The sequence below is a fragment of the Crocodylus siamensis genome, chromosome 1, assembly GCF_052110815.1.
Source record: "Crocodylus siamensis isolate JL-2025a chromosome 1, ASM5211081v1, whole genome shotgun sequence".
NCBI lineage: Eukaryota > Metazoa > Chordata > Crocodylia > Crocodylidae > Crocodylus > Crocodylus siamensis.
The window spans coordinates 74,889,993-74,917,480 of NC_143395.1; the positions used below are offsets into that span (position 1 = coordinate 74,889,993).

General features: G+C 39.8%; 1 protein-coding gene across 2 annotated transcripts in view; it reads right to left on the bottom strand.

Moving 5' to 3' along the window:
* EPHA7 (EPH receptor A7) overlaps positions 1 to 27,488 on the bottom strand; it is a 209,752-nt gene that overhangs the window by 172,298 nt on the left and 9,966 nt on the right. The gene's annotated exons all lie outside the window — the stretch shown is intronic.

Sequence of the window (27,488 nt, forward strand, 5' to 3'; positions counted from 1 at the left end):
AATTAATTATCATAGAGATGATTATGTGGTAGTGAGGTCAAATCCTAACCTCACTGAAATCAGTAGGACTTCTGCCATTAAGTTTACCATGGACAAGATTTCACCAATTAACTTTAGCTAAGAAGACAATCAATCGAGATTTGAGCAACAGAGATCAAGTTTTCTTAAAAATATTTGGAAACTGAATCAAGTGAACAGCTGGGTTTTTTTCTGTTTGTTCTTTGGATTTTGTCTGGATTTCATGTTTCTTCCTGAATTTATTAAAGAATGTAAGCAAACCCACCACTCAAAATAAAATAGAGGAGCAGAAATATATGCCTTTTTCCGCTGTGTATAGGAACAGATTGCAGATTGTTTTTCAGAGCTTCTGTGGGAAACTTTACCATCTTTAAAGTGATATTTTTCAATAACTCCTGTAAGTTTAACAATGAGCTGTCTTAATTTCTAAATTAAATGGGGCCATTCCAAATAAATGTAAAGCTTATTTGCTTGTTCTTTAGTTACAAATCACCCTGCCTTGCTCTGAACCTTTATTTGAATACTATTTGCACAGTGCTGAGCAGGCTATATTAAGCCTGTAACCTCAGAAGCCCAAGAAACTGGATTAAAGGATGTATGGTCAGCAGAGAGGTAAAGCCTTATTTTACGTATATAAAAACAAAATTCTGTTTTGCATATTTGGAAAAAATATTTCACTTTTTTCAGATTAAAAATAAAAATATTTAAAATTAAACATGTCTCCACAATATAACATATAATTAGCACTTACCATATTGTTTTAGTAACAAGAAAAATAAATGAAATGTAAAATAAAAAGCTGACCTACTAAATATTTTTAAGCTGTTCTTGCCCTTATATGTTAATATTGTTCATTTATCACATAAAAGTAACATATGTGCTGACCTAGCAATGCACTTACTGCGAATGTACAATAGCCAAATACTAATAGCTCTGCATGCCGTTATCATATTGTGGTGGCAATAACCTATTCTGTGTTTTTAATGAGTTTAAGGGGATAGGTCTGTGCAGATAGTTCTGATGCTCTTACTGATAGGCAAAAATAAAATGCATTATTTGTTATTAATAAAAAACATTTCCTCCCTTTCCAAGGAATCACCTCCACCTCTGTAACAAGCTAAGGATTACAAACAAAAAGAGAAGGACAGTCCACATGAAACAAAAGCTGCTTTATTTCTCCAACCAAAAAGAATTACTTCTCCCTCCAAGCTAGGAGAATTCCTTTTGGAAACTCACAGAACAAAAATGGAGCTGGCAAGGGGCTCTGGAGGGTTAGCCTAGCAGCCCAAGTTGCTCCGACTGGGCTCAGTATGCTGCCCAGGGGCTGGCTGGAGCACAAGGGTGTTTCAGCATGGGGCTAGCCAGCAGAGACCTACCCCCACCCCCCGACAGTGAAGCACCCTTGTGCCCCAGCCAGCCTTGTCAGTGTCTACACATCCACTGCTGTGCATGAAAAAACTCTGTAGTACAGCAGTATTTGTATTTACAGGTATTACCCTATTGCAGAGTTTATTAGTGTCCTGCACACTAATAGGGGCACACATGTAAATGCTGACAAGTTTACTGCAGAGCTAATTAGTCAGTTCTGCAGCAAACATTTCATGTAGACACACCCGTTGTGTTGAAATCAAAGAAATTAGTGCAGTTGGTATCCAATCCCAAGAGCTCATGTTCAGCAAAAGGAACCAGATAGACACTAGCAAGATAAAGAAAACTCTATACAAGGGAAGGATAAGAGGAAATATTCAGTACTGAAAGTCATACCTATTAAAAATAAATGAGTCAGATCTCCCTGCCAAGAAATTATGAGCTTTTTCAATAAACATGGAGTTCTTTTCTTTGCCGTCTGGTGTTTGAGACTTGAGGACATGCTGGATTCACGTTTTCTAGTATTTCTCAATAAACATGAAATCCAGACACTTTACTTTAAAAAAAAAGGAGACATGAAAGTTGATGATTATAATCTAGGAACTGAAGCTTGGGGAAAGAGGAAGAGGGGGTCATAAACCACCAAGTATCACAAAACGCATGATAAAATGCTAAAATCTGGCAACAACGGACTTTTCTGAGTCAGTCAAAATGGCACCTAGTATAACGAGAGGCACTTGATACATCATGGTCAATGAAGCTGTAGGGTTAGAAATTAAATTTCTTCTAGGCCACCTACTGTACCAATAAAATTTACTGAGTGATGGGATGTCATCAATATAGGCATAGCAGACAGTACAATGTTGAGGTTGACAATTCAAATAGGACTGGATATTAGAAGATCTAAGAACAAGAAAAAAAAATTCTAAACTTATAGGGCGTGATCTGTGTATATAAGCAGAAGTAAATGATGATATCCAGGACAGAAGAAACAGCACATATCGTTCTTAAATGATGAGACTGCTGCTACATAGCTACCATTTTATTCCATTAGCAGCAGGAGTAAGGCTGAACAGGTAAAGTATGTAGCTAAGCATTTGAAAGTTAAGGATCACTCTTGTTTATACTTGGGTAGCAATTCCTGATTACATTCATGCGTACATACTTATTTCAGAACAAAAAATGTCTTTCAACCTTACTTAGTTTAACCTGATTTTGCCACATGTTCTCCATCAGTTATTTCTTCCTTTCTTACCCTGAACTCTTAAACACAAGGGAGGAGGTGTGCATGGATTTGAAATCTATTTCTGCTCAGTGCAGAAAATACTGCTTAACTACATGAGCACTCGAATGCAACCATCAAGCTTTCTCATGCTCACCCTGAAAGCACTTGTAGGATTCAGATGATAATATACTGAACAGCAAATTATCCACAGGCATATTCAGCACACACTGGTTTTACTCTAAAAGACCCTCGAAAAGTATAATGAGGAAGCTCCACGTCTACAGTTTCTCAATAACTTTGGTGTCAAATGTGCTCAGTTTGCAAGTAAAAGGTGGTATTGTTAAAGGTCTGCAGGGTAGCCATGCAAACTCAACTTGGACTACTGAACTCTGAAAGTGAAGCTGATTTCCATTTTATGTGACATCAGTAGTAAAGAAGCTCCTGTAAGCTAAACTACGCCCTCAATTATATCTGTGCACCCACACTGGATTAACTGAGCGCTCCACAACATATTTCCTTCAATGGGTTTGCACAAGTATAAGCTAATGGAAGTCAGTAAATAATTCTGCTTAGTGATAGATCAGATGTAATAGGGAGAATAAGCTGAGTATTCTAAAGTGTGTTGGCTCTACAAATAAAAAAAAACCACAGGAAAAGGCAATGAGCTGACTATAAACATGGGAGCTCTTCATTCAATAAGAACGTTCCATTTATATTTGAGAATTTCAGAATAAAAATATATTTTAAGTTATGATTTCATCAGTGATCTCACTGCTTGGTACTCCCCATAAAGCCCAGTAATTGGAGTCACATGATCTTGAGATAATCTACCTGAAAATGTGATCAGACAGCTTTCTAAAAGTTAAGAACCAAGACACCAAGTAAAAGGATAAATAACAAGATTCTTTTTGTTTTTTAAATCATGGGGTTTAAGCTAGTCACCACAATCTGGAGGCTGGACTTGAGTTTTGAATGTTTGTAATTATACTTTAAATTATGGGAATATTTAAAAAATACAGGTAAAAATCCAAATTTAGAAATGTCAGTATTTGTTAATCATCTATCACTGTCCAAAGCCACCAATTCTTGATCTTTAAATATTCAGTTATGGGGACCTGGATTGATAGAACAAGGGGACTACATCTGCCATGGAGGCAGATCAGGAACTGAACTGTGAGCAACAATTTTCTCTGAGACACGCTACTGCACACCTGATTTCCTCTTATTCTGAGGGAGAGTGGATCATGCCAGACCTTTTTCAGAACTTTGAATATACGTTCTTATGGCAGCATAAATTGACAGCAAATAAATTACTATATATTGTTGTGGCCATGCTGTGGCTGCAACAAATGGTAATAAATTGTGCCATTTTATTGTGATAGACTTCTATTTACTTTTTGGCAGGAGAGCAAAAGCAGCCTAGAGCTATCTGCACTCACCTACCGCCCTGGGCAGATGCTCCTGGGTCTTAAGGGCCCCGGTCCTGCATGTCCCAGGAATTCCTGCAGAGGACCAGGTCCCTTCAAGTCCCCGGAGTGCCTGCCCAGCTTTCCCCACTTCCATAACCCCCAGCCATCTCCATTTCACAAGTCTGGAAGCAGGGAACGTTGGGGTTTCCTGCTTCAAGAGTCCTGCCCTGGAGATTGCTGGGAGTGTGTCTCTCAAAGCAAGCAAAGCTAGGACACTCCAGTGTGGTCCTGGGATTGGGACCACCAAGCAGCTTCAGGAACCACAGAGATTGCCAGAAACATGTTTCTGGAAGCACAGAACACATTGCTGCTGTCCTGCCTTTTGATCTTGTGGAACAATGAGAGAGATATGTTTATGATAATATAAATCTGTTTTTTATTGAATAAGGTATGCTACTCACCATAAATATATTCTGTCTGTTCTTTCAAGTCTTTAATTTGTTCTGCAATATTACATTTTTAGTGCTATTATGTTTATTCTTTACAATTGTATTCATCTGAAGATATGACGCAGCTTCAAAATCTAGAGAACTCCAAAGAACAAAGTGGTTTTTCATGCCCAATTCCTTTCTTCTCATCCACACTGATGTAACTGTCAAAGAAAATCACAGCTATGCTGACAGTGCAATACAAAATGAACCCTGATCCATACCGACTATTTCTACAGAGACCCAAAGGTAGGAGGTGAAAATTACCCATTATTCTGAATAACAGAAATGAGCCAAAACCTACCTCTGAAGTCCTTACCCCCTACAAATTAGATTAATCAAGAGTAAAATCATCTTAGCTCCCAATGAGAGCATTATATTCCCCATCCCTGCATGCTCTTTTGCCTGGCTTCCTCCACAGGAGCAGCTGGACAGAGTGACAACGTTAAACCAGCTGTTGGTACTGCCAGGCTTATTTCTCCCTTCAGACAACAACAAAGAGAAAGCAACCATCTCTTCACATACCCACAGTATGCAGCTAGCAACATTACTATTGGCCTAGCAAATCTTCCACTGACATTTAGTACAAAGATCTATCTTTTGCTTTTGTTTTTTAACAGTGAAAAAACAAACAGAAAAACATTAAACCAAACACTTTCAATTTACATTATTTTTGGATCACTTGTCCAGTTCCCTGCCCATTGTAAACTAACATTCTGCAAACCTTCAACTAAAATAGGACCACTATTCAATAGCGAAAGGAGGAAATGAATCCATCTGCCCATGACTAAATTCAAGTTTCTCTCTCAAAAAGAAACAAATCTCACACTGGAAATATGAAACAAAGTATCATATTCCAATATCCAGTCATTTGATAGAAAATGACACTGAAAAGATTGGTTGTCTGGTTTTTGGCTATACACACCTTCTTCTGACAAAGAAACAGGACATCAAAGCTGAGCCAGGAATTTATAGATTCACCGAAATATAGCTAAGATCAGAATATGACCCAGAATGTAATCAATACTGGATCTTGCCCATGCAAGAAACACATCCTTTGCAAAGTCTTGCGTGTGGTAATTTGAAGTTTTATGTCATGATCAAGGATCTGGGTTTTCTGTTTCCCACACAAAAATGCAGATTTTCCTCTTTAAAGGAGGAAAACACCCAGCAATACAGCCAGGCAGGGTGGTGGGAGCAGGTCCCACAGCTGCCTGCAGGTAAGTTGGGGGTGGCAGGAAAGGGCATAAATAATGCATGGTTGCATTGGTGACATGCTGGGGGTGCAGGAGGGGCATCTAGCCCCCTAGATTTCTATGCTACATTAAGGCACAGAGCTGTAGCCTGGCATAAGCCATCGCCCACAATGAAGAGGAGGCCAAGGTCAGGGCCCAGGGGCAGGGGCAGAAAAGCACTATAAGAGACATTGTTGGTGCTGTTGTGTCCTCCTACCTTGCTGCAGTCCCACATCTGCAACCCCTTCGCTCACCAGGACGCAGGTCAAGCTGCAGCTGCCCCCCCTCCCCACTGCCTTGTGGTACTGAAAAGTCCTGATATGTTGGTGCTCCTCACTCTGAAGCCACATCCCTCCCAGCATGACCTGCACCACCCTGCTCTGCTACCACCAGCCCTGCACACAGAGCTGGCCTTAGGGTAGGCAGCAACAGCCATCACCCAGGGCCCTGCCACACCTCAGGGCAGAGAAGGCAGCAAGCCAGGGGTGCTCCTCATTCCCAACTCACAGCCTCATACTCTGTGCAGAGCAGAGGGCAGCACAAAGGTGTTTTGCAGCAGCACCTCCAACGCCTGCTGCAGTTCCTCAGGGTCCCCACCACGTTCCACATCAGCAGCGCTCTAATAAGCATGGGGGGCAGGCAGACATGCAGATCCTGCACCCCCTTGCACTGGTGCAGGGCTGGTCTGGGCCACCAGGAGCCAAGCTCTGGCAAGCCCAAATTGGCCCTGCACCATCAGTGAGGCCCTCAATAGCACAGGGGTGCTGGTACACAGCCCCAGTGGTGCAAGGCCACTCTGGACCATCAGACGGCAAGCTCTAGCAAGTCTGGACCAGCCCTGCACCACGGGAGCAGAGGTCAAGCTCAGGAAATCCCCACATGCCCTCTCCGCTGCCCCACATACTAGGGGGCTAGGGCCTGGGCAAGGGGCAAGCTGGGGGGCCCCTCCAGCAGGGCTCGTGGCTACAGGTCAGGAATGAAAAGCACATCCGCTTGCTCTGCCCCTACCCAAGCTGAAACAGGGCCTGCCCTGGGGTGCCATAATGTCCCTCTCTCCCTCCCCACCTCAGTACCCTGGGCAGTTGCCTTCACCGCCCACCCATAAGGCTGGCTCTGCCTGCAGGTTGTGCTGGGCTGTTCAGCACCATAAAGCAGCAGAGGTGACAGCCACAGCTGGACCCACATCCTGGTGAATGAAGGGGATAGGGGGAGCTCTGATTTTCCATGATAAAAAAACAAACAAACCATAATCAAAAGCCAAAATATTGAAGCATTTAGAATTAATTTATTTTATTATAATAATTGAGGCACTGGTAAGCTTCCAAATTGCTTTAAAATTGTAAATATATCAATAAAACATTGTGTTCAACTGATACTTATACAGTGGCATGTCATTTTTAATTGTGGAAAAACACAGATTTTGAGGGTTTTAATCAAAGCATTTTAGCTTTTTTATCAGGGAATTCTGGATTTTTAATAGAGAAAACCAGGATCCCTGGTATTGACAAAAAACCAAAAAACAACAAAACTACTAAAATGCCCCATTGACTTAAGCCATCATGTGTCAGGCCCCTAATGCACAAAGCAGTCATTCCCTTGTTTCTCCAGGCAACTTGAGAATTATTTTCAGATAGAAACTATCACTGAGAGTGAAACTACCCTGTTCTAATTAATTTACCTGTACAAACTGAACTTCTATTAAGTAAAAATGGACCTTTTATTGGTCTGAACCATCAAAAAGTCTGCACGCATCTTGGTCAGCAGATGAATAGAAAAAAGCAATTGAAACAGTTTATATTTTAAACAAAACTCAGTTGGGGATTTCATAAAATTCAGTCCAGGAACATGGCTGCACTCATTTTCTTTTGAAACTCCCCATCTGATTTAAGTTAATATCAAGCAAAAGGTATACAGTGAAACCTCTAGCTGATCAACTGCTGTCGAAGTAAATCTGTTATTACAGGAAGCATGTTCATGTCTTTAATAAGTACAAATAAACAAAACTGATGAGGCGAACACAATCAATAAAATACCTTCCAAAAAATCCAGGACTGTTTATTTTCAGATCAAATCTGAGTGATGTCAATTAGATGCAGATCTGTTCTGGTAATTCTCATAATAGCCAGCATGTCAGATAATCACCTACCAGCAACCCCTGTGATTATAGCACTCTCAGTTCAGCCATTAACCCCTTCTTTGTCAGATGCACCAGGGCTTTGGATTGCTTCCTTAAAGGGACTGCTATGGATTATACACTGAACAGTGAAAATAATAGCATAACCATTCTTCTGAATGTTTGAAAAAGAACTATTATGGTGGCATACTTACAAATAATTCTGTTATCTACTGCTACTTTCTGTTCACAAAAGTAAAAGCTGCTGTACGAAGTTTGCTGGTGAATACAATTGGACATCCTTGATTAATAATAGATACTCATCCTGCAGCTAAACTTTGCTACCACAAGCTGTGATCTCATAAGCCCCTGTAAGGTAAGCCTGCTTGACACGGGACAGTAGTTAACTGGCATACCTCCAGGGAATGGGGCGGGGGGGCAGTATACATTTCTATTAAGCTAGTCTTTACCTCCTGTGATAGGCCTCCCTATTTATGAACTCACTTAAGCTCATGCATAAGCTTAAATGCTTGCTTCAGTCAGGGTCATAGATTGTGGTGCAGCATTTCTGTACTTCAAGAACAGTTGTAGTGCTTCATCCCAGACGTATGGTAGCTGTTCTCCAACTGTTTTTTTTGTTTTGTTTTGTTTTTTTGTTTTGTTGTTGTTGTTTTTTGTTGTTGTTGTTGTTTTTTACACACAGAGTGTGTGTATGCATTCAGTCAGTAAACGTCTGTGAGGTGTTTGGGGATCCATTTGGACGAAAAGCACTATATAAATACATAGTTATCATCAGCATGATCATCAACACTCACAAGCACATATTCAAAAAAGCAGTTTTTGTATATTGCCTTCTGTGGCCACTCATTAGCTTGTATTTTACTGAAATATAAGTCCCTCTGTGAAAGCTTTTGCTGGCATTTTTCTCTCAAATGTATATTTGGTAAATCAGGATCAGTGAATATTTCTTGACTCTCTGTAATTAAAATACTATTAGATCAACAAGTTCAGTCATGACAGTCCTTACTAAGACAAAGATACTTTAAACAATTCATTTTAATGTCTCACAAAAAGAAAAAAAAGTTTGTGGTTGTGTTGCATATGAAGCAGTAATCAGCAAATCAGTGCTGTTCTACATTTTAAGTCATTGGATTTCAAAAAAGTACCACCAAGAGAAGTAGATTTTATGAAAAGATCTGATGTATTTTCTACTAGTGTATTAGTTTGTATACAGTTTGTTCACTGACTCCTATGCATCGTACCATGGTAAACTCAGCTATCTCTCTTAGATCATTTACCACAGGTTATTTAGGCTGTGTGGACAGGATATAATGATCTCTAAAATATATAACAAAGTTGATTCAAAGTCTTAAAAAAAGCATGCACATAGTTATTATGGGAATCGGTTAAAAATGTGAGGTGGCTAAACAATATACATTTGCTTACTTGGTTAGTAAAAAAAAAACCAAAACCCCCCCACAGGCACAACCTGCCAGCATCTGCTTTTTGAAGTGTCAGATAACATTATTTCCAAAATGACATCAAGAGCCTTCATTGGCTATGCATAAGGTCAGTGAATATTAACTTCATTTACACTTGGCTGAGAATTGGCTGGTGTCAACAATAGAGGTTTAGATCCTCTGCTGAGCAGGGTTAGAAACTGACAGAAAGCTGCCACGGAGGAAGATGGATGATCGTACTAGCTGACCCTATTCCTCCCTAAGTGTCACAGTTTCAGCCTCTTTTCTATCTCCACAACAAAAGACCCTCTCTGAGCTTCCCAATGGCCTTCAGCTTTATTGGTGCTAACAGGTCCAGACATTTTCATCGATTGGATTCTATACCTTTTAAACACAAGAGCTTGCCCTCTTTGGCTAGCCAAACCTTGGCACAGATGTCTTTTTTTGTAATTGCTTCTCTGCTGTCTGTTGGGAAGGATGCAATCGGACAGGCGAACATCATGTCAACACCGAAAATGCTTTACCATTTATCTCAGTTTCCCAATGGCATTTTAAGGAAAGTGATATGTTGTTTGCCTGGAGAGTTTAACCCCTTCATACATCAAAGAACTTTTAAACAGAGAAAAAAACAGCTATAATTTTACTATAATAATAAAAAAAACAAGTTTCTCTTGATAACAACCTATCCCACTAGCTAGATAAATGAATTTCACTGATAAGCAGTCCCAATAAATGAGGGACTTTCTAGGACTTCAATAGTCATACTTGTCTGTGCACAGGAACAATAATTACATTCTTATACTAGAATATCAAAGAGACTTGAAATTAACTTGAAAGGCTATAAACATAAAACTGATGTTTTAATGATAAAATTAATGCAACACAATCAGCCTGTGGAAATCTGAAAAAAAAAATAACAAAAATGATAAAATGAGGCCACGACTTAAGAGTCATGAGAAAGATAGATAAGAATATTCCCAGCCACATGACATAGAATTAAACAAAAATCCAAAGAGATTTAAATCCTTCAACATTTGGCTACCATGGTGATTAAATGTTGTAAAATTGTACAAGAACTAGGCTAGAGTTAAACAGAACACTTCAGGAATGAAGCGGGGAAAATCCTTCCCCCTTCATTCCTGCATTGTTGCACATTCCTCTAAATCATTGGTTCTCAGCCTTTTTAGATTGGAGGCACCCCTCAGAAAATGCCAGTTCTTAGTTTTCACTGGTTTTTTTTTATTACACAAAAATAATAGAGCAGTTCTTCCATGACAGAGAACTCAAAGACCCAACAAGTCATAATGTTTCAACACCTATGATTATCTTATAAACTGTGTTTGCATGTCTAACAGTATTAACACTGTGGCAACCTGAGGTACCCTGAAAAAGATCTTACGGCACCCTCATTGAGATTCACTGCTGCAAAACATTTGCTGTTCGCTACAGTCAGAAATACATAATAAATAAATCACTGGACTGATCCAATGCAGCCTTTTTATGTGCCTGAATATGGGATGGAAACACTTAGCCTCTCACTACAATTTTCACACCCTATCCCTCATTCTAGACTCTGCTTCATCTGTTGTTAGTCACAATATTGGGTACTTGTATATGTGCTCCAACGTGTTCGGATTACAATGTGCCAGAGCAGACTCAAGCAATTAAGTCTGCTGGAGCATACTAATCAAAATGGTCCAGTGTGCTATAGTGTCTCATGTATTCAGCACCCCACATTTCAAAATGGTAGTGAAATGAAATTTCACTTTAATGAAAACTCACCAAACAAGCTTTTGTTAAAGCACCCCCACCATTTTAAAAAAGCTGCAGGAGTCCTGAGAGCCACTCTGATTAAAGCACTACCCCCGCACCCAACCCCCGCCCTGAAGCACTTGTATGGGCATCCAATAACAGCATAAGAGGATCCTACAACTAGTATAGATGGCCACAGCAAGATTGGTCCTCTTGAGGCACGCAGTCAAATCAAGTGTAACAAATTTGATGCATAGTGTTCCACATTTTCAGTTTTTATTTTCAAAAAAAATTCAGGGAATGTTTCAGGGTTTATCTTCCAAACTTAAAAAATCAGTTGAAATTGGGATAAAAGGAAGAAGAAAAAAAAAAATCAGTTAAAGCAGGGAAAACAATAATATGTTCCCTCGGCAGTGAGGGAGGGAAGGACTGGAATAAGGCTGGGACTAGCGAAGGGACATGGGGAGGGGCGCAGCACAGCCTATCATACACTCCTGGGGCAGCAGCAGGGAGCAAATTGGGGGGGAGCTGTAAGTGGGTGTGTGGTGGGGGCAGGGAAGCATGGCTCTTGGTGCTACATGCTCCCCGGGAGGGCTGTAGGCTGGGGAGCTGCACTGGGCTCTTCCCAGGGGGCGTGTGCCCCCAGATCTGCACATGGAGCAAGAGTAGGCTGCCTCCTGCCCCAAGCACTGGGAAGAGTCTAGTGCCACCACCAGCCCAAGTCACCAGTGACATCCTGTTCTTGTCCCATGTGCAGATCTAGGAGCATGTGCCCACCAGGAAGAGCCCGGCACAGCCCCCCAGCCCGCAGTCCTTCCAGGGGGCACACAGCAACAAGAGCTCAGCACCCCGGACCCCTTGCCCCGCACTCACTGACAGGTCCCCCCCTCTTTGCTTCCCCCCCTGCAGCTGCAGGAGTGGCGAACAGGCTGTGCCATGCCCCTCCCCCCTGGTGCAGCAGCCTGCTACCAGGCCGCCCTGGCGCTTGGGGTGAGGGGGTGAGTGGCACATGACCAGAAGCGAGGGGCCCTGACCCCAGCATCAGCACCAACCCTTCCCACCCTGCCCACGGTCAGAGCCAGGAGCCCCACGCCCCTGGGCAGCCCACAGGCCTGTGCAGAGAGGCCAGGTGCAGTGCCTGCCACAGGGAGTGGGGCCAGGCTCTCCTGCCTGTCCCCCCGGCGGGGCTCACAGTTCTCAGCACCCAGGCGGGGCTGCAGCCAGAGCCACCAGGTGCACCTGGGGACTCACCCACTATGGGAGTGAATCCCATGGTTCCTCCCACCTGGCCCAGGGTCAGAGCCAGGAGCCTTCTGTCCCCAAGCAGCAGTTCCCGCCAGCATCTCCTGGCCACTGTCACTCTCCTCTGTAAATTTACAGGTGTAAATCAGTAAAAAATGAATAACTTCAATTAAAAATCCAGTAATTTACCAGTGAAATTCAGTAAAAACTGAAAATGTGGAACACTATATATGCCACTATACTGTGGCCAACATTAGTGAACAGCCAGGAGCAAAGAACCATAAGAAGATAGACCCTGTCACTATCCATGGGCCCTGTTGGCACACTGGTGTTTTCTGCAGCCTGCACAAGCTAGAACAGCTCTCATAAAACTGTTAGCTGTAGTGAGTACCCCTTCATCAGAACCAAAGATCTGAGCTGCTATTTATCTAATCTCAATTATTTCAGTGATGTATTCCTAATTAGTTAAAAATAGAACCATCAAAACATTTTGCATTTAAACTGATTTTTAATTATTATTTTTTAAAAATAAAGATTACTTATAAAGTAATAAAGATTACTTTGTGGTTAGGGGAAAGACAAATGAAAACAAAACTGAAAACCTGAATACCCTATTGTATTCTGCGGGCCCACCCTCCATGAGGGACCCTACAAACTACAATTCCAGGAGGAATCATGGCTGCATTTCTAAACAAGCTATTTCATTTTTTTATTTTTCGTCAAAATTTTCCACAGATAAAAACACTCATTTTCCAACCAACTGTATTTGGGAAAAAAGTCTACCTCAGTGGAAAGGAAATCTGTATATGACTATAATCAGTAATCTAATACAGCTTTGTTGTGGAAAAGGATACATGACTAAACCGAAAGTAATTGCTAGAAATATTGCCATACATATTTCCTTGAAATTAGAATGTTCATTTTATGCAACATGCTACAACTGAAAACATATTAAGTTTATGTGATTTTTCTGCCCATATTCACAATGCTGGTAGTCACCTTTTTGACCACTTTACAGAAAGTTACATTAAAAAGAAAAACAGCATTTTTCATATTCAAAGTAACTCCAATTAGAAGTGGGAGTTTTGCATTAGAAAGGACAGTATGATTGGGTCTTCGGTCTGTGTGTTAAGAACAGATGCTTATGACATGGGGCCAACTCTATTCTTCTTATTCATACATGTAGGCCCATGGGACTAATTCTTTGCATGAATAAAACAAGCAGGATTTTTCCCAAGGGAAAAGTAAGTAGCTTTAGTATAAAATGTTTGTGATCCCCTGCCCCACTATAGAAGTAGGGAATACTGTGTCTGCAGTATACTTTGCCCAACCCTAAGGGATGCTTCAGGAGATTTTGGTACCATGAAGATGGAAGAGTGTGGATGTGAAGACAGCAGTGTAGATGTGAAGTTTGACTATGGTTACTTCCACTGAATTGCTCTACATGCTACAGAAACCCCAGTGAGAAAGGAGGTCCCAGAAGAGCAACCCTCTCTGACTGTAGGAACACAGAATAAGATTGGAAGCAGAGGGCTTCCATATGGAGTCTTGGCCCACAAATGAATGTGATTGAAAGTGTGGGTATGCAGTTCACCACATGCTCACGAGATGTACATTAAGGCTCTTTTCCCATAGTAATCATTTGGATATATTCTAGTACAAAGGATTCCCTTTTGCCATCTTAATGAATAGTCCACCTTCTGTTTAACCTTTAACTACTAATGTCCGTCAATATGATCGATTTGCAAGTATCCTCTAAATGTTAAGATGAAGAAAGAGAATAATAAGCATAATAATTTAGCTCTTATAATGGAGTGCACAGTATCAAGTCAGGCTAAGCACAGCTGTCACCTACAAGTAGTAAAAGGGTGCAACATGATGGCATGCTCCTCTACTTTGGCCAACCATATCACAGGTCATGGTGCAGGGGCTCCATCACACCATTTCTCATAACCCTACATGAGTGTGGGTATGCAGCACAACAGAGTGAACAAAGCCTGAGCTCCATTTCCTCAGCACCCAGCTGAGCCAGCATTGAGTAGAAGTAATGTGTGCCAGGTATAAGACTAGAACAGATTACCTCCCTGTTGGAATAAATAAGAATCAGAAATCAAACTGCACATTGTGATTAACACTACACACTTAACACAGCGCAAACGCCAAAATGTCCTTTACCCTGGCCTTGGGGCAGTGCCACAATCTGGTCCTTCATATTATTATCCCAAACTAGTCAGGGACTCTACAAAACTAGTTATATGGTTCATTTTTGTACCATTTGACAGGCTCAAGGCTGCAGTGAAAATAAAATTGTGTGGTGCAATATCAGCATCCGTACTCTTCCATCTCTGAAGTGAATAGTATGTTCCTTTGTTTATCCTGGTAAAAGCCAATCTTTAGGCCTCCATATAATACACAATTAAAAGCAACATCCAAAAATAAAGAGACTGTGTCACGTTGAATGATTAACCACCAAATCCCCCCTAGATACTGAGAACTCACAGCTAGAAGCAGCATGAATACACATTGCTCTTATTTACCAAATGAAACTAGACACTTTTCTTAATTGATGACAATGGTGTTAGAAAACTACAGTTTACCTTATCAATCAAGTGAATCACAGATACTCTGGGATACTTTAGAGGAAAGGAAAGCTTAGGCAAAGAATCTTTTTGTGTCTGTTGAGCCAAGCTCTGGTGTTTTTATGTGATCAAATGACCTGACCAGCCTGTTTGTGCATATTCTCTGAGAATGTACATCAATCAATGTCAATATTCTTCTAGACTCCATTTTGACTGGCAACTGGCAGTCAGTTATCTACTGAATGTTAATGAATAATGAATCCACTTGTCTTTGTTTAAATACACATAAATCTTTTTAAATGGTGGAATTTTAAATGCATTTTAATCAGAGGAATTTGAACTGTATTTTCATCTTACACACTGTATGAGTAGCAAGAAAAAAATCTGTACTGAAAGATTTGTTTCATTTGAACCACTCTAAATATCAGTGTTTTATTTCCTAACAAGCAAACCTTGTCTCAGCCATGGCATATGAGCACAACATTCAGACTCCTGAATATGCATTTTTACAAGTCTAACAGACAATTCTGTGTCTATACAACTTTGTACATATGACAGGAAATCCTTAAAGATCAAATAGGAGAAATGTCATACTCTCCTCCTCCCTTCTCACAAACAGCCAAAAAGTGTGTTAAAAAAACATTATTCCACTCTCCTTCATTGCTCATCATAATTCACCAACAATCTCACTGACAAAATTTTCTTCTCGGTGAGGCAGAAAGAGAAACCAACTTATTTTAAATTGACATATCAAGACAGACAAAAATACCTATAGGGCCAAGAATATGGTTTCAAAATCAGCAAATTAAAAGACTATGCAAACAAGGTGAAGCAAAATGAGAGAAACAGAAAAGCAGGGTTCATGTGCGTAATCTTCTATTCATAACTGACCATGGTGGCAAAGTATCTTGCTTATGTTTTTAAGTCTATGATGCTTTTAGGCCTCTGAGCAGCAGGCTGTACATTAACTCACTTGTAGAATTCTCAAACAGACTTAATTACTAAGTGACAGTAAGGAGTGTCGGGATATGCTGACAGTTAAAACGATCCCATTTTCTTTTGATACCAGAGTTATTCTAAAATGTGTAAGGTTTTTCTGCCTGGAAAAATGGGCACTTTATCATATTTTTCATCTACCTGTACATTGGGTAAGTCTATTTTTCACATACAGAAAGCATAAAAATAAAGAAACACAGTATTTTTTTCCATAGTGCATGCCCCCCACACACAAATCAACATTCATTACTACTGCACAAGAGCCAGATTCACAAAGATAACTTACAACCAACAGAACAGTTCCAACTTTTTCAGTAATCTAAATAATATTTTTTGACAAAATTTAAAAATTCAGCAGGAAAAAAGTTGACCTTCAGAAACCTGAAAAATCCAATGTCCATGACTGATCATACAATTTTAGTTAAATGTTTATAAGGTCCCTGGTCATATTACAAAACTGGTGTAAACAAAAAAGATAACCATTAATATAATATCAATGGGCTTCTGACCATGTTCGACAATAACTAATCAGCCAGTTACAAAATACATTAACATTCAACAACAGATGAAAGGACTGCATAAGAAGCTTTTTTTAAAAGAGATACATGACAAAAATCAAGTCAAAAAGCAATATTTTTTTAAAACTATGTGGTTGTATAAATACTACGGGCATATCTACATGAGACACTTTACTGCACAGTAGTCTAGAAGTGTCACAGTCTACATATGTGCAACATTTACTATGCTGTACATTAATCTAATGCATGGCTGGCTACTGCCTGTAGATACAGGTAGATTAACTACAGAGTAGCTACTGCACAGTAGTGGACATGTAGATAGCTGGCCAGGAGCAAATTGCTTCCAGTCAGCCCAGGAAGCAGGGGGATGGAGAACTGTCCCCTCCCCCAGGCACCTATTTCCCAGCCCCATGCTCCAATCGACAGATCAGCATGTGGGGCTGCAAAACAGCTTCCCCTGAGGTAGGACAGCTCCCCCGCTCCCCGTCCTCTGGAGCCAGGCGTGACCCCAGTGTCCCCTGCAAGCTCAGGCCTGCCACTCAGGGGAGCCTAGAGCTCCCCCTGACTGCTGCAGGGGGACAGAGCATGGCAAAAGTAGTCCTGCACTGAACTTCTCCCATCAGGAGTAAATTTGCTCCCAAGGGACGCATGTGTAGATGTTCTCCAGGGAAGGCTAACTGCACATTTTACTGTGCAGTAAGCTTGCAGTGCATTAATATCGCATGTAGATATGCTCTATATGACCTAGCGCAGAGGTAGGCAAACATTTCCAGCTGTAAGCCAGAAAGATCTACCACAGGTCAGATACAGGTAGGTGCTTGTACTTGCCCATAGCCAGTGCTGTTCTCCCCAGTTACACATGGAAAGCATTCACAGCAGGCACTCCCCTCAGCAGCATAAGGCTTGCAGCTAGTGAGTCTACCTGTGGCTACACAGGAAAAGTACCTACAGATGAAGCCCCTGGTGCCAAACACCACTGAAGTCCCACATCCACGGGCTGAATCCAGTGACTGCACAAATTGGTCCTGTAACCATTTACCACCATACGCTTGTTCTACCTACACAGTGTACGTGTTAGGAAAGCCCTCTAGAGACTGCTTGATGATTGGACACTCCCTAGGAATGTAATAAGAATGTGGTGAAGACCCTGGGAGGACTGGGAGGTGCCAAAGCCTTAAGCTGTTAAGAACTGATTGCAAATAGTCTCTCATCTCAATCACCGTGCAGCTGCCTGACTGATATGGAAATCAGGCAGGCAGTCAAGGAATGTGGAAAGTGAACTGGAATGGCAATACAGTGATAGACAAGAGAAAGGCTAGTTGCGTACACCCATGTGTTAGCTTGTTTGGATGGTTACATGTATAAAGATGCATGCTTTCTAGAGAGCTTTGCATTTGTATGTACCCTGGCATATTTCCCCTAGCAACTGGACTGACCAACTGACAGTGAGTAAAAGCTATCTGCTCTATGATTACTGGCAAACTTGCACCTGTAGGCCTGGAAGAGGCATCTCTGGAAGTCACAACACACAAGCCTCAATTCAGATAATGACTTAAATATATTCTTTCCCTTAACATTGAGGCCAGTAGGACTTGCATGAGTGCTTAAAGTCACATGTGACTTTAACTTAAGCACTTTTTCTTCATAGTATTTAAATAATAAGCATGACCACTCCCACTGACATCAATGGCAGACCTACTGTTGACCTGTATAGCTCATAGCCCCTTTGATTTAAAATGTGTATTGTCTGCAAGCATTACTTACAAAAAAACCAGAGACATGTCTCCAAAATAGTAAGTGTACCATAGCTACAAACCATTTATGGTAAATTATACCATTTTTTTAAGTCTTTAAAAGTTTTTAAAAGGAGACTTTAATATTATAAGGGTAAAATAAACAACCCATTCCATGGCAAGGGCCTTTGAAACTCTGCATAGACACTTAAAATACAAGTTTTGAAAATCTGGCCACAATACTTAGCCCACAGTTAGTACAGCCTTTGAGATACCTTTTATGCAAAATGAGAAAAAAACTCCATGTAAAACCAAAATACAGAAATAACCTAACCTTTTGAATATGAAGTGTCAGAAAATATGAAAATTGGTAATTTGTTAATTAATGATTATCAACTGATTAAAAGTGGCTCATTGGTATTAATTTTAATAGATTTTTCTACCTTCAAAAAAAGATATACAGCCATACTGCAAAACGGAAATAGTGGAGAGTTAATAAAGTTGCAGTAGATTTAAGACCAAAGGAAAAAACTCCTTAGCACTACCTTCAATGCACACTTATTTACAGGTGTGCCTTAATTTACAAGGCATCTAAAGTTAACAGTGCTACTTGTACATGCCTAAGGCATGTCACATATAGCATAAAATACTTTCAGATGAGCACCCTGGAGGGTGTAACAACAGGGCTGAACTTTGATCTCACACAAGTTGCACAATTTGTTGCTTTTGTTAGCTCTGATTTACATTACTGTTACATTAGAATAAAATTGGGCCCAATCCCTAAAGTTTTTAGTTTGAATAATCTTATTGTTCATAGAGTATAAGCACTTACTTCCATTGGAGAATACTTTTAAAAAAAGAAAGATGTGTGTTACATTCCAACAATACATTATTTTACAATGCAGGGGTCGATATTTTCTACCAAAGAATTTCAGCAGTCAAAAACTCTTCTTCACTGCAAGAAGAACCCCACAAAGCACAGATGTATCTGTGGAGAAGCAGTTGAATAAGGGGTCCTGGATATTCTGAATACTTTCTCTTTCTGATATAAATTACAGGACAGATAGAATCTCTGCAGCAGAAATGCACATCCCCCTCATCATAAACCCAAATGGATCATTTTCCATTTTTCATTTTACTGATCTGATGGACTGAATCTGGTTTTGGTGATGGAGAGCGCTAAATGGGTTTGCAATGAGAATTACAATTTTGGTAAGTGTGTAACACTAAAAACAATATAGACCTTAGAAATATCTTGATGGTTGTTTCTGTCATTATTCTACAAGCCTAGGGCCAAAAATATTGGGAAGTTCACCATCTTGTAAACAAACTCTTGCAAACAGGACACTGCTCAGAGTTTATGATGAGTAATACTGAATTAAATAAGAGTTGGCCATTCTGTTTCTTTTGCTTGATAAATGACTTGATCACAACACTCAAAAAAGACTGTTTCAAAGATGAAGTTTTTCCAATTACAAGAATTACAATGCATAGTTACTAAACATTCCTGAATTCATGCATTTAATTAACAAATCCAGTTTTCATTTTTGTTTAATTCTTTGAGTTCTGATTAATAAAGTATCTGTAGAATGTATTATTTAAGAAAACATGAATTCTAGTATTTACAGAACAAAAATAAAAGGTAAAACAACCATGCTCAATTTATGACCAATTTATGAAACAATTCAGTAAGTAAATCCACTTAGAAAGTTTCAGGGCTTCTTTTACAGATACATTAATTTGAAATAAAATAGTTCCAAATTTTTCAGGTTAACTGAAAACTTATCCATATTCTATGAATATTTTATTGTTTTTAATCAACTAAAATACCATTGTAATATCAGGTTGTGGAACAGAAGGAAAACATTGAGATCACATATTAGTAATGTTTAAAGTGAGGACCTGATCACTTATTTTCACACCATCATCCTAAGTGCTAATAAATATGATAGTAGCTGCAGGGCCAGATAAAGACCAAAGAAAGTACAACTTGCAGTATTTCTCAAGATACAGGTATTCTTACAACTCCTATAGATTCAGTTGTACACATAAACTGACAGCTTGAGGAAAATGAGAACATGATTTCATCTCGCACAGCTGTCCAAGTTTGGGGATCCAAAAAAAGTACTTAAAACAACAAAATATTACCTACATAACACTTACATAAATATTTTGCACATGTAACTTTTGTTGCCTTCTACCTTTTGTAATGCAAACCAAGTGTTGCATTAGATCATGTTGACTGTTGTTCACCTTTAGGCTTGTAGATATTTTCATTTAGTTTCCACATTCCTTCAGATCTCTATAGGCAAATCAGGGAAGAACTGTTTATCAGTTACTTTCCCATAAAAATATTTACGTTCCAAAATGTAAGTCTCAAAATTAAAAAGCAATGGAATTGGTTTGAGGATCTAAATGGCTTAAACACATGACCAACTTCCAGTCAATGACTAATCTTTAGCTTTGTCTACAGTTAATTGCGGCATACTTGAGAAAGATCTCCCAGCCTAGCTTCCACACAGCTAGTATTTGTTCTGCCTGCAAATATATTGCATGTCTTCACTATTAGGAACACACTTACTTGAAGGACATGAATATACCAACATGAACAGCACATGTCTATAGTACCTGCTATTTGGCAGGTGATGGCAAAGTAGCTAAGACATCCTACTATGGCTCTAGAAATACGAGTTCAAAGTATGTACTTGTGTTTAAAGCTGCCCCCCCCCATTAATTCAGCTTTAAACCCAACCTGTCATTCAGGACAGGGAGTCAAACATATCTAAATGTGATGCTGGACACATCATTTCTTTCTGTGCTGTTGCCCCTGGCAACAGATGTTCCTTAAGCTTGCTAACCCAATGGATGGTTTGAGTTTGGTGAGTCCTTGACTTTTTTATAGCGCCTATTGTGCATAAAAATTAACTCTTTAAAAACAGATAGGGAACTTAACCAAGCAAGCAAGTCAACCTGAAGCATCTATTCATTTATTTTTACAATAATTGTATTTATTCATTAAGCTTTCCTTTAAGGTTCTGGGGAATTTTTTTTTAAACCTATGACCACCAACGAAGCTGACAATTTTTTTTTAAAGTTACTAAGCTTTAACGAACACAAGAATGGAGGTATGCATTGGAGAAAAGAGCCTGAGAAAGGTAGCAAAATAAAATAAAATACTCCCCCTCCCCCCATTCACAACAGGATAAAGGCTGGAGGATTGAGACAATAGTGAAGCAGTTAAAAGATACCAGAATGATCTATAGAAGTGCTGATGTCACAGAGACCCTCCTCTTCAGAGCAATTAAGATGCTTTTTATGCAAGGTATAGGATGCAGAGGCCAGTTACAAACATTATACTTCTACTGACTGATCAGAAACTGGTTTATACCCATAAGAGAACAGAAGTTTGGCATGCAAAACCAGTCTAGACCCATAAAAGAAGTTTGGCACATATAGACTGACTTAAAAATGGCAGAACCCAGTATAAGATCCATTTCCCACAACCAAAGGGCAAATGTTTGTTCTGTTTGCTACCTATCTAAACTATGCCACTTACAGAAAACTGTGTAACTTGGATCTATTCCACCTTGGACTCTTTGAATGTCTGTAGTTAGCCAGAAACATTCACAAACTCACTCTATAAACACCAACTGTGAGGCTCTGGAATGGAAGATAAAAAAATCAAGATCATTCCTGCTCTTGCAATTAAAAGGGAAGACAGAATACATGTACATATGACATTCCAAGTATATCCAGTCTGACTAAATTTCTTGCATTTTCATATTGAAAATATTCACCCACAGCACTATTTAGACAGAATAAGTAGAATCAAAAGCATCTTAATTGTCTTTGTTGCAGTTAAATGTATAGTTCTGTACAGAATATAGCTGAACCCTGTGCATCTTGCTCTGCTGTGTGGTGCAAGGTCTGTATGTTAGAATGAGGAAGAGGAACACTTGGTATGTGATCTATTCTGTACTCAGTTGGAATATGCATGGCTGCTTCCGAAGGTGATAATTTTTCAAACTGGACTTTGACCACAACTTTTGAGGTAGACATTTAGAGACAAATACAACCTATTTTTATAAAAAGTACAATAGCTAGGCGTGTACTAATAGAAATGCTGGGGGCAGATACCAATACCCGATTTTGAAGGAGGCATATTGGCCGATACTGATCCAATTTCTGATACAGCTGTGTCCAGCTGCTAAGTCTGTTGTGGTGGAAGAGGAGGGAGGGAGGGAAGGGGCTGCAGACTGGAGCTGGGGCTGTGCCGGTCTCTTCTTGGTGGGAGCTGGGCACGGGGTGGCCGATGACAGCACTGGGGCAGGGCTATAGGTGGGGGGGGGCTGCAGCAACACAAAATTTCACCATAACCCCCCTACACAGACCCTCCTCCCAGTGCCACCGCCACCTGCCCGGCACAGCCCCAACTCTTCCTGGTGCATGGGTGGAGGTGGGGGATGAGCCAGGGCTGCACCAGGCAGGCAGCGGCACTGCTGAGAAGGGGGTTGGGCAGGGCTAGGGCAAAATTTGGCATGGCTGCAGCCCTCCCTGTAGGCCCCCTCCCAGCAGTGCCGCCTCCCACCCTGCCGAGACCAGCGCAGGCCCGGCTCCAACCCACAGCTGCAGCCCACCCGCCCCACCCTGTGCAGATTCAGGAGGCACACATCCCCTACCCCACCAGATGAGCTGCAGCTCTGTTCTGTGCCCTGCCCTGCCCGGGTAGCACCTGCCTTAGCCCCTGCCCTACCACCTTCCTCACCATGGGGGCCTTGATCTGCCTCCCCACACCCCTTCCACCACAATAAACTTACCAGCTGCACGTAGCTTTCCAAGCTGCCAGGCTGTGTTCCTCGCTGCCTATGTGCTGTGCTGTGGCTGCACGCACGCACGGGTGTTTATCAGTGAAATTATTGGCCGCATCAGGCCAATTTCTGATACAGACAATTTTCTTTATATCAAAGCTGATTCTATATCAGACCAATGTATCGGTGCACCTCTGACAATAGTTAGTTTTCAAAACCCCTTCAGATGGCTCTTCTATCAGTAAGTTAGGGCTTCAGCTCAGTTCAGTTGGAGCAGACAAATGGAGTAACCCTGAAAATTTAACTAAAATATGCCATATCACAAAATGCCAGATGTAACGTAACTTCTCTGCTGGATCTTCTATCAGGTCACATTAGCTGTCAAAGAAGTTTGAGCTACAAGAATTATATAGGAACAGCAGCAGTTTGCAACATGTTGCACCATAGACATCAGATATGTAGCATCCTTTTTACTGAACTGACAAAAAAAATCTATAAATTGGTATAATCTTTTTCTTTTCTGGATAAAAAAGCACAACAAAGTAACTTCTTATATTCAATCTGTCATAAAATGGTTAACAGTGAACTGTACCCTTTGGCTTACCCTAGAAGCCGGAATTCTCAGACTTGGTGCCAGCTCTCTTTCATACATATTTCTCAGTTCATTCAAGTTGAAAGGTGCTTCCTACCTTCTGAAATATCATACTCCTGTTCAGGAGCAAATGGGTATAGTTTCTCCTCAATTAACACAAAACATATGGAAAGTGGATTACACTACAACTTTTCAAAGATTTTTTTTTTAACTTCCAATAGCAATAATTCCAATATTGTCCCCAGTGCGGTCCTTGTTTAGTTAAAGTATCCTATGAGTGTCACAAAAATGAGACTTAAAGGAATGAGTTCTTTGTAGTGTTAACATTTCATTGGATTTACAGGAGTAGGTATAGTCTGTCATGGTTCAGGGGCTCAACATTTGCTGAGCAGCACTCAGAAGCAAGCCCTCAAAACTAACCCTTCCTATCCCAACATTACCTTATGTATTACACACAGTAACACCAGATGTAATGGTTAGGTATGTGACAAGCTGAGAATCTGAAACAGAAAGCTCAAATGAGCTTGTTAACCAGTCCTTCCAATTTATTTGTTCCACCTAGCTGTTATGTTTTGCCTTAAAGTCTAATTATAAACACTTTGGGGTGGAAAATATTTTTTCAACATTCTGTTTGTACAATACCATAAAAGACGGAGGAGGTGATATAGGCTTCTAAGCACTACTGAAATTTAGATCAGTAATAATAACAACAACACTAATATATATACTTTAAACCAACTCAGAAAGATTCAAAACAAAGGATATGTAGCAGTGAGGTTACATACTTTTAACTTATATAAACTAGTTTTTTAATACTACTGAGTTACTGAAAGTTAGTGGGTACATCTACATGTGCATTTTATTGAAGCACCAACTAATTAGCTCTATAGTAAAGCATCATTGTCTACACACGTGCTGGTATTTGGGAAAGTAAATTAACTCCTCTGCAGTATAGTACATTATGGTGGGGTAATTATGTGCACTGACACACACATGTAGATGGCAGAAAAGGCTGGCTGGGGCATGAGAGTCCTGAAGTGCAGAGGCTGTCTGCCACCTATCCCTGCACTTTAGCACTCTTGTGCCCAGCTAGCCTCTTCGCTGCCCAATGCTGATACCAGGAGCATGAGGCTGACTCCCCAAGCCCGTACCAGCACAGGGGCTGCTCTGCCCCAGCTCAGAGCTAGAGGTTATTGCTGTGCCTTAATAGCAAGTGTAGATGCACCCACAGTGTGTTCGGAAATAACCTCCAAAATAGATCTGGAATACAAAAAAGTATCTACTGTAAATCCAAACTAAAAACTAGAAGTCATTTTTAGAATCAAAGTGCAAATTCTTACTCAGAGATTAATTGATGGGTGAAAAGGAAGTCTTTTTCAATCATAACTTAACTGAGTTAGCTTAACACAATATTTCCATTAAGCTGCAGGCCAACGTATTTAGAAAAGTATTATATGGTCACAGTGAAGCTCTCAGCTAGCCTCAACAGAGCCAAATAATGCATTTTCAAATGAGTTAGTCCACAACTTAGCACAAGTCTACAGCCATGTGAAGCTACCTTGACTGAGCTGCCATGATAAAAATATTACATCTATCTTTTTATATGTTATATTATGTATTTTATCCATCAAGACAAGGCCAAAAGGTACAATGCTGACTACTATGAATATTTCCAAACAAATCAAATGAGAATGTCACATACTGAGTTTTCATAGGACTAAGCCTTTAGGAAGGACCATAAAAGCTTTGGGTTAAGGAGGCACGTACAAACTTGCTTCAACTTGCTCTGTTACACAGCTTGACAGTAACAGATAGCCAGTTGCATTAGTGTCAATGTTCAGATAAATTTCTTTCAATATCTGTCACAAAGTCACTGTATCGGCATGCCAGCTGTATTATCGGTCACTACGTAGTTGATCATACTTAACATCCTTGAGTTCAGAAAATCCTAACAAGTATCACAGACAGCAGCTATTACACAGAGCTACCAAGTCACCTAGAAGATTTTAACTTCAAGCTGCTAAACAGCATTCATTTAGAAAGTGGCTGACTCCAATCTTCTCCTTCTCACAAATACATTAAGTTGCCTCAATCTGGAGCCAAAGTTTGTTTTCAAACTCTTAACAGGATCACTGAAAGAAAGGAGAAGAAATACTATAAACGAGCTTCTGGACTGCTTCCAGAGTAGCATATTCTCTTAGCTAGTGCTTTGGAAGCAAGCCAAAAATGGGAAGTGTTCTTACAAATGAACACAGGGCTATACTCAAGTACAAGTTATCAATTAACTCCTTTGTCAACATCACTGTGGCTAGAAATTAAGAAGCCTGTTTATTAAACAATTTACTTGAATTCCAATTACCAAACTGATTTTTTCCCTTGCTTCTATTTTTCTGGATACTCTACCCCCTTTATTGGAAGTCAGATAAAATTAGTATTATAGTTACAGACCTATTCATACTTCATATAATCAAAAGTGAGTTATCTAGGATGCTAAAAAACAAGTCAGAGTCACTCATGAAAACCTTTCAAGATATCAGAATGTGCAATGATGGGAACAGAGTGATTAATATTTTTAACTGAGCCTAGACACAGCTATTGAACTAATCTGTGTGGGCAGGTTTTCACATTACAATTTTAATGAAATCACCCTCCATAATGAGGAAACTCTCTGCACCCTCCAACCTTCCCTCTTCCCCACACCCAATACTGAAGATGGGTAAAAGTATTGGAAAGATCAAATCCACTCACTTCAAATAGTACCAAATTTTCTACTATAAGCTCCTACAGAAAGTCATCATATGCATTTCCTTATACCAGTAACTGAAGTTACACTATGGGATGCTTTTTTTTTCTATTCCTATAAGCATAACCCAAAAGCAGGCTTTTTCTTGGTTCTTATATAGGCATAACCCTCATTTAAAAATTCAGTGATAATATGGTTTTGCCTTCTACCAGTCATATTTTTTTTACTTGAATTACTCCCTTGATTTGGGTTTTAAATACAAATAATGATTTCGTTTTCAAAGTTTTCCCACTTTCGCATTTATTTTTGTAACTTTTTGGTGCTACAAACACTTCTGCCATATGCTAAAAGAAAAAAAAAAAATCAGATGATAAACCAGTTTCCAGTTGAGAAAGTATAACTCACCAGACAAAATAACCGGTGTTCTCAGACCTTTATAGTAAACAAAAGCATCCAGATTTGATCACCAATATTCACTCAAAAAGGTTCCTTCTTACAACTCCTTTAAATGATGGGGGCTATTTGTATAAGAGGAAAGTACTGTTCTATTCAGTAGGAGTAATTGTGACAAATTCTGTTAAAAAAGAAACTAAAAAAGAGCTCTCCATGTTGTCGATTTCTGAATAATATAACTAGACCAGTGTAACATATAGACAACTCAAAGGTCCTATTGTTAAGGTCTTGGTTTGAGCAACTTTATACAGAAAAAGTATCGACTGAAAAATGCTCTGGCTATGGCATTTTGATGTATTACGCTTGCAAGAAACATCCAGAATAAAACTATTACATTTGTATTACAATAATACGAAAAGTCAGAACTTTATAATGTAATTTGGTTCAAATGTATGATTCATCTCATATGCCTTATCTCTTGGTTTTATTTTTCTTATAACTTTTCATCACAAATCATATAAAGTAAAAAACTCCATAGGTAATTCTCTCACACAAGAATTCTAATATGGTCTTCTGCACAAAATATGATCTCAGGAGTGTTATGAAGCACTATGGAGAATGTGATCTTTAACCTGTTTTTTTTTCTGTCAAATGTAATTCCTACAACTGTATTTACATACACACAACTGCTCTATGGACATTAAATGTTGACCAGTCAATTGCCTATATAGTTTATATATGGGAACACAATATGCCATTGCTGTCTTCTATCCTTGAAAGGAAAGGAGATACTTACTGATGTAAGTTAACCAATGT